Source organism: Mixophyes fleayi, chromosome 4 (genome assembly GCF_038048845.1).
Source record: "Mixophyes fleayi isolate aMixFle1 chromosome 4, aMixFle1.hap1, whole genome shotgun sequence".
NCBI classification, from domain to species: Eukaryota; Metazoa; Chordata; class Amphibia; order Anura; family Limnodynastidae; genus Mixophyes; species Mixophyes fleayi.
This window is the reverse complement of record NC_134405.1, coordinates 168,710,940-168,724,816: the sequence shown is the minus strand read 5'-3', so window position 1 is coordinate 168,724,816 and position 13,877 is coordinate 168,710,940. Positions and strand designations below refer to the sequence as shown.

At 36.0% G+C, this 13,877-nt stretch overlaps 1 long non-coding RNA gene across 1 annotated transcript; it reads left to right on the top strand.

Annotated features, from left to right (window-relative positions):
- Positions 1-7,191: 7,191 nt before the first annotated feature.
- Positions 7,192-13,540, top strand: LOC142150016 (uncharacterized). The gene is made up of 6 exons (XR_012690971.1): positions 7,192-7,228; positions 8,435-8,470; positions 8,834-8,869; positions 10,457-10,492; positions 11,600-11,635; positions 13,500-13,540. It is a non-coding gene; the product is annotated as an uncharacterized LOC142150016 (long non-coding RNA).
- The last annotated feature ends 337 nt before the right edge of the window (positions 13,541-13,877 follow it).

Genomic DNA, 13,877 nt, shown 5'->3' with positions numbered 1-13,877 from the left:
AACTCTCAGTTTGATACATTTACCCCAAGATGTAGAATGGCTATTATATTTTTTTAAGGTTAAGCATTTTGGTCTCTATGAGGTGCAATATATAATATTTACCTACTACATACAATGCAGCTCTGCTGTAAAACAGACTTTGGTGCATAGAGGTGAAGAGAGAGTGACACACAATTCACATGGTTATGACTAGTCTAAAAACCATCTATGTGTGTCCATGCTGCATTCATTTCCTGATGTGGCATTCTGACAGATGGCAGCACAAAGCAAAACAAGGAAAATATGAAGAGAGGAGAGGAAATGCTCAGTTTTCTCTTCCATATGTGCCTCTGCTCATATATCGCTTTTGTGTTTATTCAAAAGAAATGTACTTGCGGTACTATCACATTTATTGTAAGTGCAGATTTAGTACAACAGGCGCCTCGCCTACTTCCCAACATAATTCTTGTTTTGAAATAAGGACCTTTGCTAATATTAAAATTTTCCAAAAAGTTTCAAGCAAAACCAGTTGAAAAATTGCTTCAGAATAAAATTATTGCTATAACTTTGTATAACTTCAAATAAATGCATTTCTGGTAGTAAAAAAAAAACTATGTATTGTTTGTTGGAAATGAGAGTCACTTAGAATATAGAATGATCAGAGATTCTTGTATTAAAAGATATGATGCTGCCCAACTGCACTAGATACTGCCAAGAACAGAAACAGGAGGGGCGTCAGTTTTCTTAAAAGTCTCCAGTGACATTCTACTGAGTTATAGCTCACACAGAAACAGGAGAGGTCCCAGTATTGTTGCAGGTTTACAGTCTACGTGCCATTGCTAATTGCCATTGCTGAAATAGAAATAATAGGGCTGTCAGTGCACTTCAAAATCTGCAGTCACATTGTACTCTGTTATTATAGCTCACACAGAAACAGGAGAGGTCCCAGTATTGTTGCCAGTTTACAGTCTACGTGCCATTGCTCCATTGCTAATTGCCATTGCTGAAATAGAAATAATAGGGCTGTCAATGTACTTCAAAATCTGCAGTCACATTGTACTGTGTTATTATAGCTCACACAGAAACAGGGGAGGTCCCAGTGTTGCTGTCAGTCTACTGTCTACGTGCCATTGCTCTATTGCTAATTGTCATTGCTGTAATAGACAAAATAGGGCTGTCAGTGTTCTTCAAAATCTGCAGTCACATTGTACTGTGTTATTATAGGTCACACAGAAATAGGAGAGGTGCCAGTGTTCTTGCCAGTCTACAGTCTATGTGCCACTGCTAATTGTCATTGCTGAAATAGAAATAATAGGATTGGCAGTGTTTGTAAAATCCCCCAGTCACATTGTACTGTGCCATAGCTCACCAAGAAATAGGAGAGGTGTCAGTGTTTAGTGCTGAAACAGAAATTTCAATAATAGGACTGGCAGTGTTCTTAAAACTCACCAGTGACATTCTACTGTGCCATAGCTCATACAGAAACAGGAGGAATGGCAGTGCCATTGTCACTCTCCAGTCTCAGTCATGGTGATCCATCCTTCTACGTCATGTACTAAAACCTATGTTCAAGTGCATAGTGGTTTTAAGTCAGGGAAACAAAAATGTAAAACAAAAGCTTGTACCTTTTTAAAGAAAAAAAACACCTCTCTAATAAAGGTGAAAGTTTACTATACAAAAACATAAATTTGCCAAAATGCCATTCTACTCATGCCATTCGCATCAGCTAGCTCCCGTCTTTCAGTTAAATCCCAGCACCTGCAATCTACACTGTCATCATCCTCACCCTCATCAGTCTGACCATCAACCTCACACAATAGTAATTCATTCCACTATAATCCACCATTACCGAAGTCTCTGTACTTTGATGTAATTGCCAGTAATGGCCTTCCCCATGGAATTTGTAGTTCATTTTACGACAGAGTTGTCACAATTTTTGGGCAATTCTTTTACACCAGACCAAATGTTAAAATGTTGTGCTGACTCATCTGCATCACCACTGGGTGTCTTGGGAAAGCTAAGTTTTTCCAAGCAGCAGTTGCCAAAGAAACTGAGAGAGGATGAGTCATTGTGTCATGTACCACTTGAGCTGTCAGCTTGCTACCAAGAGCTCATTGCATCTCTTGAAATCTGGGTCAGCCGGATAGAAAGAGAATACATAGCTCTTAAACCTAGGATCATGTACAGTTCCCAAAATGTAGTGATCTGATTTTCCTTGTTTTGCACATCATTGCTTTGCACAAAAGGGACTTTACAGGTCAGGATACTGCTGCTCTTAAGATTGCACCTAAATAAACCATTTATCGGATCATCAAGAACTTCAAGGAGAGAGGTTCAATATTTGTGAAGAAGGCTTCAGAGCGCCCAAGATCGTCCAGCAAGCGCCAGAACTGCCTCCTATTGTTGATTCAGCTGCGAGATTGGTACACCACCAGTGCAGAGCTTGCTCAGGAATGGCAGCAGGCAGGTGTGAGTGCATGTGCACACACAGTTAGGCGAAGAGTTTTGGAGGATGGCCTGGTGTCAATAATGCCAGCAAAGAAGCCACTTCTCTCCAGTAAAAACATCAGGAACAGACTGACATTCTTCAAAAGGTACAGGGATTGGACTGCTGAGGACTGAGGTAAAGTCATTTTCTCTGATGAATCCCCTTTCAGATTGTTTGGGGCATCTGTAAAAACGCTTGTCTGGAGAAGAAAATGTGAGTGGTACCATCAGTCCTGTGTCATGCCAACAGTAATGCATCCTGAGACCATTCATGTGTGGGGTTACCTCGCAGTCAAGGGAGTGGGCTCATTACCAATTTTGGCTAAAAACACAGCCATGAATAAAGAATGGTACCAGAACATCTTCCAAGAGCAACTTCTCCCAATCATCCAAGAACAGTTTTGGAATGAACAATGCCTTTTCCAGCATGATGGAGCACCTTGCCATAAATCAAAAGTGATAACTAAGTGACTCAGGGATTAAAACATTGAAATTTTGGGTCCATGGCCAGGAAACTCCCCAGACCTTAATCCCATTGAGAACTTGTGGTCAATTATCAAGACATAAGTGGATAAACAAAAACCCACAAATTCTGACAAACTCCAAGCATTGATTAGGCAAGAATGAACGGCCATCAAATCAGTATGTGGCCGAGAAGTTGATTGACAGCATGCCAGGGCGAATTGCAGAGGTCTTCAAAAAGAAGGGTCAACACTGCAAATATTGACTCTAAACTTAATGTAATTGTCAATAAAAGTCTTTGACACTTATGAAATTCTTGTTATTTTACTACAGTATACCATAGCAACATCTGACAAACAGGTCTAAAGATACTGAAACAGCAAATTTTGTGTTATTCTCAAATCTTTTGGCCATGACCCTATTGCTTCAGAGAGCAATCTTAAATGGGGGAGAGGAAAATCATTGATTTTTCCTCCAAATTCCTCCATTAATGTTTTCCATATTTACATTGTAACATATTTCAAATTAAAATATTTTTTTTCAAGTTTAATGCAATGTAAAATCAATTGTTAATTATAATGTTTACAATTTGTCTCACATAATAAGGCTATGATTATTGATGGAGCTAGGTTAGGGTGCCATAGGTATCTTCTCTGGCTTGATTTACAGGAATCCCTTATGTTATCAGGACCCATGGGATAAATATACTAATTAGAAGACAGGTTTCCACTACATTGTTATGAAAGTATATAAAACACTGTTGGTTCTATAAAACTGGTCATAAATTTTGTATTCCTGCTGCTTAGACCCTAGAGTCTATTGAAAAGATTATTGTCCAGTTTGTCCAAACACGTGGGTGACTGTGTTAGACCAGGCAGGTTGCTTCTAACATTACTGGAGCTATTAATGTAGCCAGAAGGGGCCTGATTCATAAAGGATCTTAAGTTTAGAAACTTCTTATTTCAGTCTCCTGGACAAAACCATGTGCAAATTAGTATTCTGTTTTGCACATAAGTTAAATACTGACTGTTTTTTCTATCTCTAAAATTTGTAAATATTGAGACACTAACAGAATATTTGAATGAATCTCTCCTGCTTAGCACCCTCCAACATCAGTCATTACCAGTTATATATATTGAAAAGCACACCAGGGGGTAAATGTATCAATATGCGGGTTCTTCAACACCCGCGTGTTCAGCCTCTTCCGCGATTAAATTTCAAGTGGCGCTGCATTGTAAAGGGTTAACTTCCCTTTACAATGCAGCGCCGCTTGAAATTTAATCGCAGAAGAGGCTGAACACGCGGGTGTTGAAGAAACCGCATATTGATACATTCATCCCCCGAGGCTGTAGTACCATAAGATAAAGCATTGAAAAATATTTTACACAATGTAAATCAAGTTTGTCTTGTCAGAACAGTGTCAAATTAGGGACACGCAAACTTGGTGGGAGATATTTCAAAGAAAAAAATTTAAGCTTTATTGTCCCTAAGAAATAACCACTGCTTGGTAGTAGAAGAGGCTTTTTTTTAGGGAGGAAGCTAACAAATTCTGTGATTCCTTTGATAAAATGTTAGAAAATGCTACAAAAGTAAACTATGTATGTTTACTTAGAGTGAGGTATTAGATATACAGAAAGCACAAAGCTATGATATTGTATTCATCTCTTACTTTTTAACTGATTAATAATGTTTTCAATGTATTTTATGTACATCTTATCAGAGCAATTTATTTAATTTCAGGAGAAACAACACCAGCAGGATCCCCAGACTATATTGGTACAATTAATTTACATAAATAGCAACCATATTACAGCAGCATTTGTTTTTAAAACAGTTAAGCTATTTGGTTTTAGCATCCAGCAGTAGACACTTTAGTTAGAGCAAAAGTTAGGTATATTTTCAAAAAGGGATGTTAATGCTGCAATACCACCTAAATTATTATTCCATAGACACTGCTACCGATGTTACTATATTTGTCCTCACTATGATTGGCCGAGACTTCTTTTTGTTATCTGTCCAAGGTGGGCACATTCTTGCAATAAAAGTGGAGGAATAACCAGCATGGTCTGTGTCAAACAATTTAGCCCACAAATATAATATTTATAAGAAGGGTGGGTGGGTATTTGGGTGCCACTTGAAACATATTTTCTGACCATTTGTAATGCCTGAGCAGAGGGTGATTCAGATGCATGCATTAAGGACAGACATAGAATGCTAGTTGACAGTAGCCATGGTAAAACAGAACAGCACAAAACACATCCGACACAAAGGTACAGGCAAACATAAGAAACAATAACCTTGCACCACAAGTTGGCACCCAACAGAAGGTTAATATCTGAGGGTATTCGTTCAGCTCCCCACTTGCTCAAGATAATTGAATTATACCTGGAATGACAGGTGGGCAGAGTCTACGTTTTAATTAATACCACTTTTATTAACAGATACCTAGTTCTATTCAGAAGGAAATAGCGAGCCCAGCTATCTTTACTGTTATCTCTAAAATTTGTAAATATTGAGACACTAACAGAATATTTGAATGAATCTCTCCTGCTTAGCACCCTCCAACATCAGTCATTACCAGTTATATATATTGAAAAGCACACCGGAGCTGTAGTACCATAAGATAAAGCATTGACAAATATTTTACACAATGTAAATCAAGCTTGTCTTGTCAGAACAATGTCAAATTAGGGACACGCAAGCTTGGTGGGAGATATTTCAAAGAAAAAAATGTAAGCTTTATTGTCCCTAAGAAATAACCACTGCTTGATAATAGAAGAGGCTTTTTTTTAGGGAGGAAGCTAACAAATTCTGTGATTCCTTTGATAAAATGTTAGTAAATGCTATAAAAGTAAACTATGTATGTTTACTTAGAGTGCGGTATTAGATATACAGAAAGCACAAAGATATGCTATTGTATTTATCTCTTACTTTTTAACTGATTAATAATGTTTTCAATGTATTTTATGTACATCTTAACATAGCAATTTATTTCATTTCAGGAGAAAAAACACCAGCAGGATCCCCAGACTATATTGGTACAATTAATTTACATAAATAGCAATCATAATACAGCAGCATTTGTTTTTAAAACAGTTAAGCTATTTGGTTTTAGCATCCAGCAGTAGACACTTTAGTTAGAGCCAAAGTTAGGTATATTTTCAAAGAGCGATGTTAATGCTGCAATACCACCTAAATTATTATTCCATAGACACTGCTACCGATGTTACTATATTTGTCCTTACTATAAATGGTCGAGACTTCTTTTTGTTATCTGTCCAAGGTGGGCACATTCTTGCAATAAAAGTGGAGGAACAACCAGCATGGTCTGTGTCAAACAATTTAGCCCACAAATACAATATTTTTAAGAAGGGTGGGTGGGTATTTAGGTGCTACTTGAAACATATTTTCTGACCATTTGTAATGCCTGAGCGGAGGGTGTTTCAGATGCATGCATTAAGGACAGACATAGAATGCTAGTTGACAGTAGCCATGGTAAAACAGAACAGCAGAAAAAACCCATCCGACACAAAGGTACAGGCAAACATAAGAAACAATAACCTTACACCACAAGTTGGCACCCAACAGAAGGTTAATATCTGAGGGTATTCTTTCATCTCCCCACTTGCTCAAGATAATTGAATTATACCTGTAATGACAGGTGGGCAGAGCCTACGTTTCAATTAATGCCACTTTTATTAACAGAGACCTAGTTCTATTCAGAAGGAAATAGCGAGCCCAGCTATCTTTACTGTAATCTCTAAAATTTGTAGATATTGAGACACTAACAGAATATTTGAATGAATCTCTCCTGCTTAGCACCCTCCAACATCAGTCACTAACAGTTATATATATTGAAAAGCACACCAGAGCTGTAGTACCATAAGATAAAGCAATGAAAAATATTTTACACAATGTAAATCAAGCTTGTCTTGTCAGAACAGTTTCAAATTAGGGACACACAAGCTTGGTGGGAGATATTTCAAAGAAAAAATGTAAGCCTTATTGTAACTAAGAAATAACCACTGCTTGGTAGTAGAAGAGGCTTTTTTTTAGGGAGGAAGCTAACAAATTCTGTGATTCCTTTAATAAAATGTTAGAAATTCTGCAAAAGTAAACTATGTATGTTTACTTAGAGTGAGGTATTAGATATCCAAAAAGCACAAAGATTTGATATTGTATTCATCTCTTACTTTTTAACTGATTAATAATGTTTTCAATGTATTTTATGTACAACTTAACAGAGCAATTTATTTAATTTCAGAAGAAACAACACCAGCAGGATCCCCAGACTATATTGGTACAATTAATTTACATAAATAAAAACCATATTAGAGCAGCATTTATTTTTAAAACAGTTAAGCTATTTGGTTTTAGCATCCAGCAGTAGACACTTTAGTTAGAGCCAAAGTTAGGTATATTTTCAAAGAGGGATGTTAATGCTGCAATACCACCTAAAATATTATTCCATAAACACTGCTACCGATGTTACTATATTTGTCCTCACTATGATTGGCCGAGACTTCTTTTTGTTATCTGCCCAAGGTGGGCACATTCTTGCAATAAAAGTGGAGGAATAACCAGCATGGTCTGTGTCAAACAATTTAGCCCACAAATACAATATTTATAAGAAGGGTGGGTGGGTATTTAGGTGCCACTTGAAACATATTTTCTGACCATTTGTAATGCCTGAGCAGAGGGTGTTTCAGATGCATGCATTAAGGACAGACATAGAATGCTAGTTGACAGTAGCCATGGTAAAACAGAACAGCACAAAACGCATCCGACACAAAAATACAGGCAAACATAAGAAACAATAACCTTACACCACAAGGTGGTACCAAACAGAAGGTTAATATCTGGGGGGATTCATTCAGCACCCCACTTGCTCAAGATAATTGAATTATACCTGGAACGACAGGTGGGCAGAGTCTACGTTTCAAGTAATGCCACTTTTATTAACAGAGACCTAGTTCTATTCAGATGGAAATAGCGAGCCCAACTATCTTTACTGTTCTCTCTAAAATTTGTAAATATTGAGACACTAACAGAATATTTGAATGAATCTCTCCTGCTTAGCACCCTCCAACATCAGTCACTAACAGTTATATATATTGTAAAGCACACCAGAGCTGTAGTACCATAAGATAAAGCATTGACATATATTCTACACAATGTAAATCAAGCTTGTGTTGTCAGAACAGTGCCAAATTGGGGACACACAAGCTTGGTGGGAGATATTTCAATGAAAAAATGTAAGCTTTATTGTCCTTAAGAAATAATCACTGCTTGGTAGTAGAAAAGGCTTTTTTGGTGGGAGGAAGCTAACAAATTCTGTGATTCCTTTGATAAAATGTTAGAAAATGCTACAAAAGTAAACTATGTATGTTTACCTAGAGTGAGGGATTAGATATACAGAAAGCAAAAATAGTTGATATTCTAATCATCTCTTACTTTTTTAATGTATTTTATGTACATCTTAACAGAGCAATTTATTTCATTTCAGGAGAAACAACACCAGCAGGACCCTCAGGCTATGTTGGTACGATTAATTTACATAAATAACAACCATATTACAGCAGCATTTGTTTTTAAAACAGTTAAGCTATTTGGTTTTAGCATCCAGCAGTAGACACTTTAGTTAGAGCCAAAGTTAGGTATAGGAAGCTAACAAATTCTGTGATTCCTTTGATAAAATGTTTACAAAAGTAAACTAAAGAATCTAATTTACATTTTACTTGAACATCACTGTTCGGAATACTGCACAAACTGTTATCTCCTTATTGACATTGTGAATTGGGAATGTTTCATTGAAATGCCGATATTTCTTCTCGAGATTCATTTGTTAAAAGATAGCAGCATTATGTTTATTTCACATGTTAATGCTCATTTCTTAACTTTTTAGTCAATGTTGCACCACCTCCTAGTGAATCAGCAGCAGGTAATTTAACGTAGCCGTTGTAGCCATTTGTATGCGATACCTAATTTTCCTGGAAATTTACGTTCTCCTAAGTCAAATTGTCTCAAAGCTATGTTAAGCGTTTTGTTTAGAAGGCACAGTAATTTCTTAGCATTTGCTGCTGTACCAGCGTTTCAAAGTGAGCATTTACCTAAAATAATGAAGAATCTATTATTTTTTAATTTATTAAAGGTTCTTCATAACACAAGTTAGACATATCACAACTTCAGAATCAGTTCATATGATATCAAAAATTACTAACTAATAATGATATGCATATTTTTACTATACCATTGCTGATTATTAACAAAATATTAAACTTATTGAACTGAAAATTGCAGATTCCCCACATTTCAAATAGCAAAAGATGGAAATATATTGTTAGATTAGTGTAAAATATATTTTACTGATTATATACAGTATATGCACATAAGCACACACATATCAACAGAAACAGAATAATAAAAATAAAAAGACAAAAAACATGAGGTCTATGCATTAAGGGAATACAGAGTAAAGAGATGAATCCCTAGTAATATTTAAAAATATCATATACAGGTATATGTTCTATTATCTCTAATGTTTGGAACTTTAGGTTTTCTGATAAAAGGCTTTTCCCTATTTTTTGAGCAATATGCCTAAAAAATATACATTAGAAAATGACCCTGACCTTTCTACTCACTTAGTTATATTTAGCTATGCTTTGCTATGCTCAACACAGGAATTGAGAATCTGATACTCAGGTCATGATTCAGAGTGAGACATACTCCTATTTGTGTATCGTATCTTTGAATTTTTTCACACTGTGCATGCTCAGAAAGTAATAATATGCTATTGCGGCTATTCAGACCTGCAACTTTTTGGCACTTATCTCTCCTTACACCTGAAAAAGAATAACGGGAGAGGGAAGGCGCGTTCTAATATAGGAAATGTACAGTAAGGTTGTGTTCGAACAATTATTTTCAGATTCAGACTGGGATATAGTCACAGTTACGAGTGAAAGGAGGTTTTCTTGCGGGTGGTCAGGGGCAGGTGTAAGTAGCAGATAATAATGTCAAACCCCTGAGTTAGAGAATTACTTACTTAAATAGAGGTTTTCTAATGATTTGCAGAAGCTTATTGAGACTTTAGTAGTCATTGGGCTATAGATTACTTTTTTCTTTAATCTTTCATTTGTGGGAAAGAAAAATTATTGTTTTTGTACACATGTTCCTGCTGCATTAGCTATGTTATTCAAGTTTAAATGATGCTTCATAGGAATTACGTTTAAAACATATAAAATAAATGGTTTTTGTACATGTTCGCAAGCTAGATGTAAATGTCTGAGGGGTGTGTCTTGTCAAGTATAAGCATCTACTTTCCATAAATGTTTTCAAATGCAAGTCACGCTTAATCTTGCATTCCACTCTGAATCAGGCCCTCAGTGATCATATCTGTGTGTATTAACATTATTACAAAGCAGCAACAATTATTTATTCATTTTTATTATTCTAGTATTCTGTTGATAAATACCTGTCTTTTGTTCATGGAAAAAAAATGAACATTAACAGAACATTTTTATATTTACAGGGCAAGAAATGCAACCAACACACACAGTATATGAAGGTGAATTATAAAAACCATATTGTTTTATCATTTGCATATTTCACCTGAACCAGCTTTAATTTTCTAACATGATAACATTAGTGCAATTTACTTCTTCCAATGTTGCACAAGTGGGTTTAATCTAAATGAGATAATGTGAAATATGCATGTATTTGTGTATGTAAAAAGCTATTAATTCAATATCAAACTTCATTCTAATAATTGCAGCCAGCACTGGAAATAACTTGGAACTGGAATTTAAGACACAATGGCCTATTTTTGCGTTTTAACTTTAATTGTATTTAGGACCAGTCATTATGTGTGAAACTCTTGTTTGTTGCTTTTTGTGTCTAACCAAACATCTTTATATGGGGAAACAGACTTTGCCTTCCAAAAGAGGTCCAAGATTCAGGGCGTTTCTTTCCTTCCTTACTTCCTTTCACTGCAGCTTTTTGTTCGATTAATCATTAATGGCGATGAAATCAAGTTTTGCATTAAATATATCTGTTTGCAGTTGTTTCCTAAGATATTGCAAAGTGCTCTACCTGTATATATTGTATGAAAAGGAGAAGAAGGAATGGTGAACAAAAGGAATTCATTTTGATATCCCACAGAAAGAGAAACTTATTATTAGAAATAAGTAAACCATTCTGTTTTTTGATTTTGTATCCCAACCCAAAGTTTTCAAGTTGGTTTTGCTTTTGTCAAAGCTAAGCTGCTGTTTTTTTTTTTTTTTTTATTAAATTGTGTTTTATTGTAGGTATACACAATATTTGGGGAAGGGTGGGGGTACAGAAAAACAGAAAGGAATTGTGGGAAGAAGGGAGCTGTACAACAATCAGTACCATTGATATTCATTTTTAGAATACATTGTCAAAAGATTGAAGTTAGGTGCCAAAGTTAATTTAAAACTGTTGATAAAGTAGGAATATAGAAAAGACGGAGTTCAGTTCTCTACACAGTTCTACAATAATAAATTTATGTGCTGGGGGTGAGAGGGGTAGACATAAATTAAGCAGGTTGGGCTGCTATTTTATGCATCTTGAAAACCTCTTGGTTTTGAAGTAGTTAAAATGTTAGCAATGTATTTTTATGTACGTATTAACAAAGTAATTAATTTAATTTCAGAAGAAACACCACCAACAACAACCTCAGGATATATAGGTACAATTAATTTACATAGTGTAACTGGATCACTTATAAATAACTTATGGTATAAATTTATTAAAAGGAAATAGCGCAGGGAGCTTATTTATCATTGCAATGTACTGATTTTACTGTATCTTGGTACACTTTGTAGAGAAATTGCATTCATTTCTGATGAAATAAGCATTTGTTGAGGAAGTCTTTTGTGTATGGGAGATGACTTGTTTGTGGTTGTAGCTTTGCTAGAGGAAATCTCCAATTAGGCATATGTGAGGAGGGAGACTGTTTTGGGGATTGCAGGAAATGTTAAATGAGTCTGTTCAATGTGTGTGACCAACACTTGAATGCACGGCAGGGAGCTGTTGCCTGAATCCTGGTTAAAGCGAAAGGAAATCTCTGATCAATGGGATTCAGGATATCGCAGAAAAGTGTAAATATTTTTAAGTATAAATTGCATTTCAATCCATGTTTGGGTAAACATATTGCATTCTGTTACTAAAAATAACTCAGACTTTAGGGGGCTGGCTTACCCTGTGAGGCTGTGCCTAAAACTGTATAAAAACAGCACTAGTTTTATTGAATGTATCATTCTTGTACTATCTATACTTCTGGAAACCACAGACTAGTACCACAGATTGGCGTGTGAACTGTCCATCTTAGGACTACTTGAGCAAATAAACATCTTTTGCTTTAAAGACCTGCTTGAAAACTTCTCCATGCTGAAATTCCTGTGACCTACAGATTAGACCCAACTCTAATCCGTTCCCGGCTGTTCTGAGGTTCAGACCCAGCTCTCCGGTACCACCACTCTAGCTGCTAACCAGCAGCTCTGGCCAGTGTGATAGGCCAGGGGGATCCATCCACAGCAACCCTGATCCATAGTAAGAGGTCAGTGGTATCAGTCCAGGTACACCAGCAACGGGGTACACTAGCAATGAAAGTTACCCAGAAGGAACCCAGTTCTGGATGCCAGTAAGGAGTCCAGTGGTGGCAGCATTTGTAAGCCCCTCCTACTCGGTTAGAGGGTGCATTTGGAATAAAAAAAGGGAACGGTGGCAAAGTAAGCCCAGCTGGTTTCCAGCAGCAACAGACAGGGTGGCATAGGTGGTCCATCCTGTCACACATTAAAAAAGACCATATTGCATTATGGTGTCATTTTTAAATCATTAATTTACTTGGTTTTGGCATTCAGCAGAAGACATGTTAATGAGACTAAGTTTTACAGCCAATATATTCAAAAAAATATCTTTAAACTGCATTGACACATAAATTGGTGAACATTATTTTTCACCACTCTCAAATGGCTTCAGGTGGCGGTGTGAAGAGCAATCAGAAGATGCAATGTCCATTATTGCAGTTTGTTATTGGTCCTCCTGTTCACAACTCCTTCCAAAGTATCATGGAACCTTGGTAAAAATAATTTCACAGATGCCAGTGCAGGTCAATTACCTGCAAACACAGGAACTGTAGGTTAATCAAATACTATGTAAAGGCAGCTTATGTGTCCAAGATATTGCTTGAATATAGCATGATTATTTTAGCCTATTTATATTTTAAGAATTTATTGCAAATTTTCAAAATTTATAGCAGATTGGACGAACCAGTGTCAGAACCACCTTTACATTTAAGAAAAGACAGATGGTCACCAATTGCATTTGTGCAGCACTTAAGTACTATATACCTGTTTACTTGGTCTCACCAATAAAGCTTTTCCACCCTATATCTTATTCTAGCTTTCATATGTGGCTTGGAGAAAGGGGTTTGACATAAAGAAAGTATGTAGAGTTGAGATTTTATGGATTGCTGTTGATTTTTAAGCGATTGATTATATGTGCAACTTACATTCATGTATATATTAACAGACTAATTAATTTAATTTCAGAAGAAACTTCACCACCACCAACAACCACAGTATATACAGGTATACTTAACTTACATTAAAAAATACAATTTTGCACTGTCAATTAATTTAAAAACAAATAAGCTGTTTGGCTTTAGAATCCAACAGAAGAATTATTAATACGAGGAAAGTTTAGGGTTTTTTTTACAACCAATATATTCAAAGAAAGATCTTAAAACTGAATTAGCCCCAAAAGTGGTGAACTTTATTTTTCATACCTTTGAAATGTCTGCAGAAGCGGGTATGAGAGTGAGGATCAGAACGTGAAATGTCTGTTATTGTGGTTTGTCATTGGATCCTCATGAAAAATAATTGCATGGAGGCCATTGCAGATCAATTAAGTGCAAATACAACTATTGC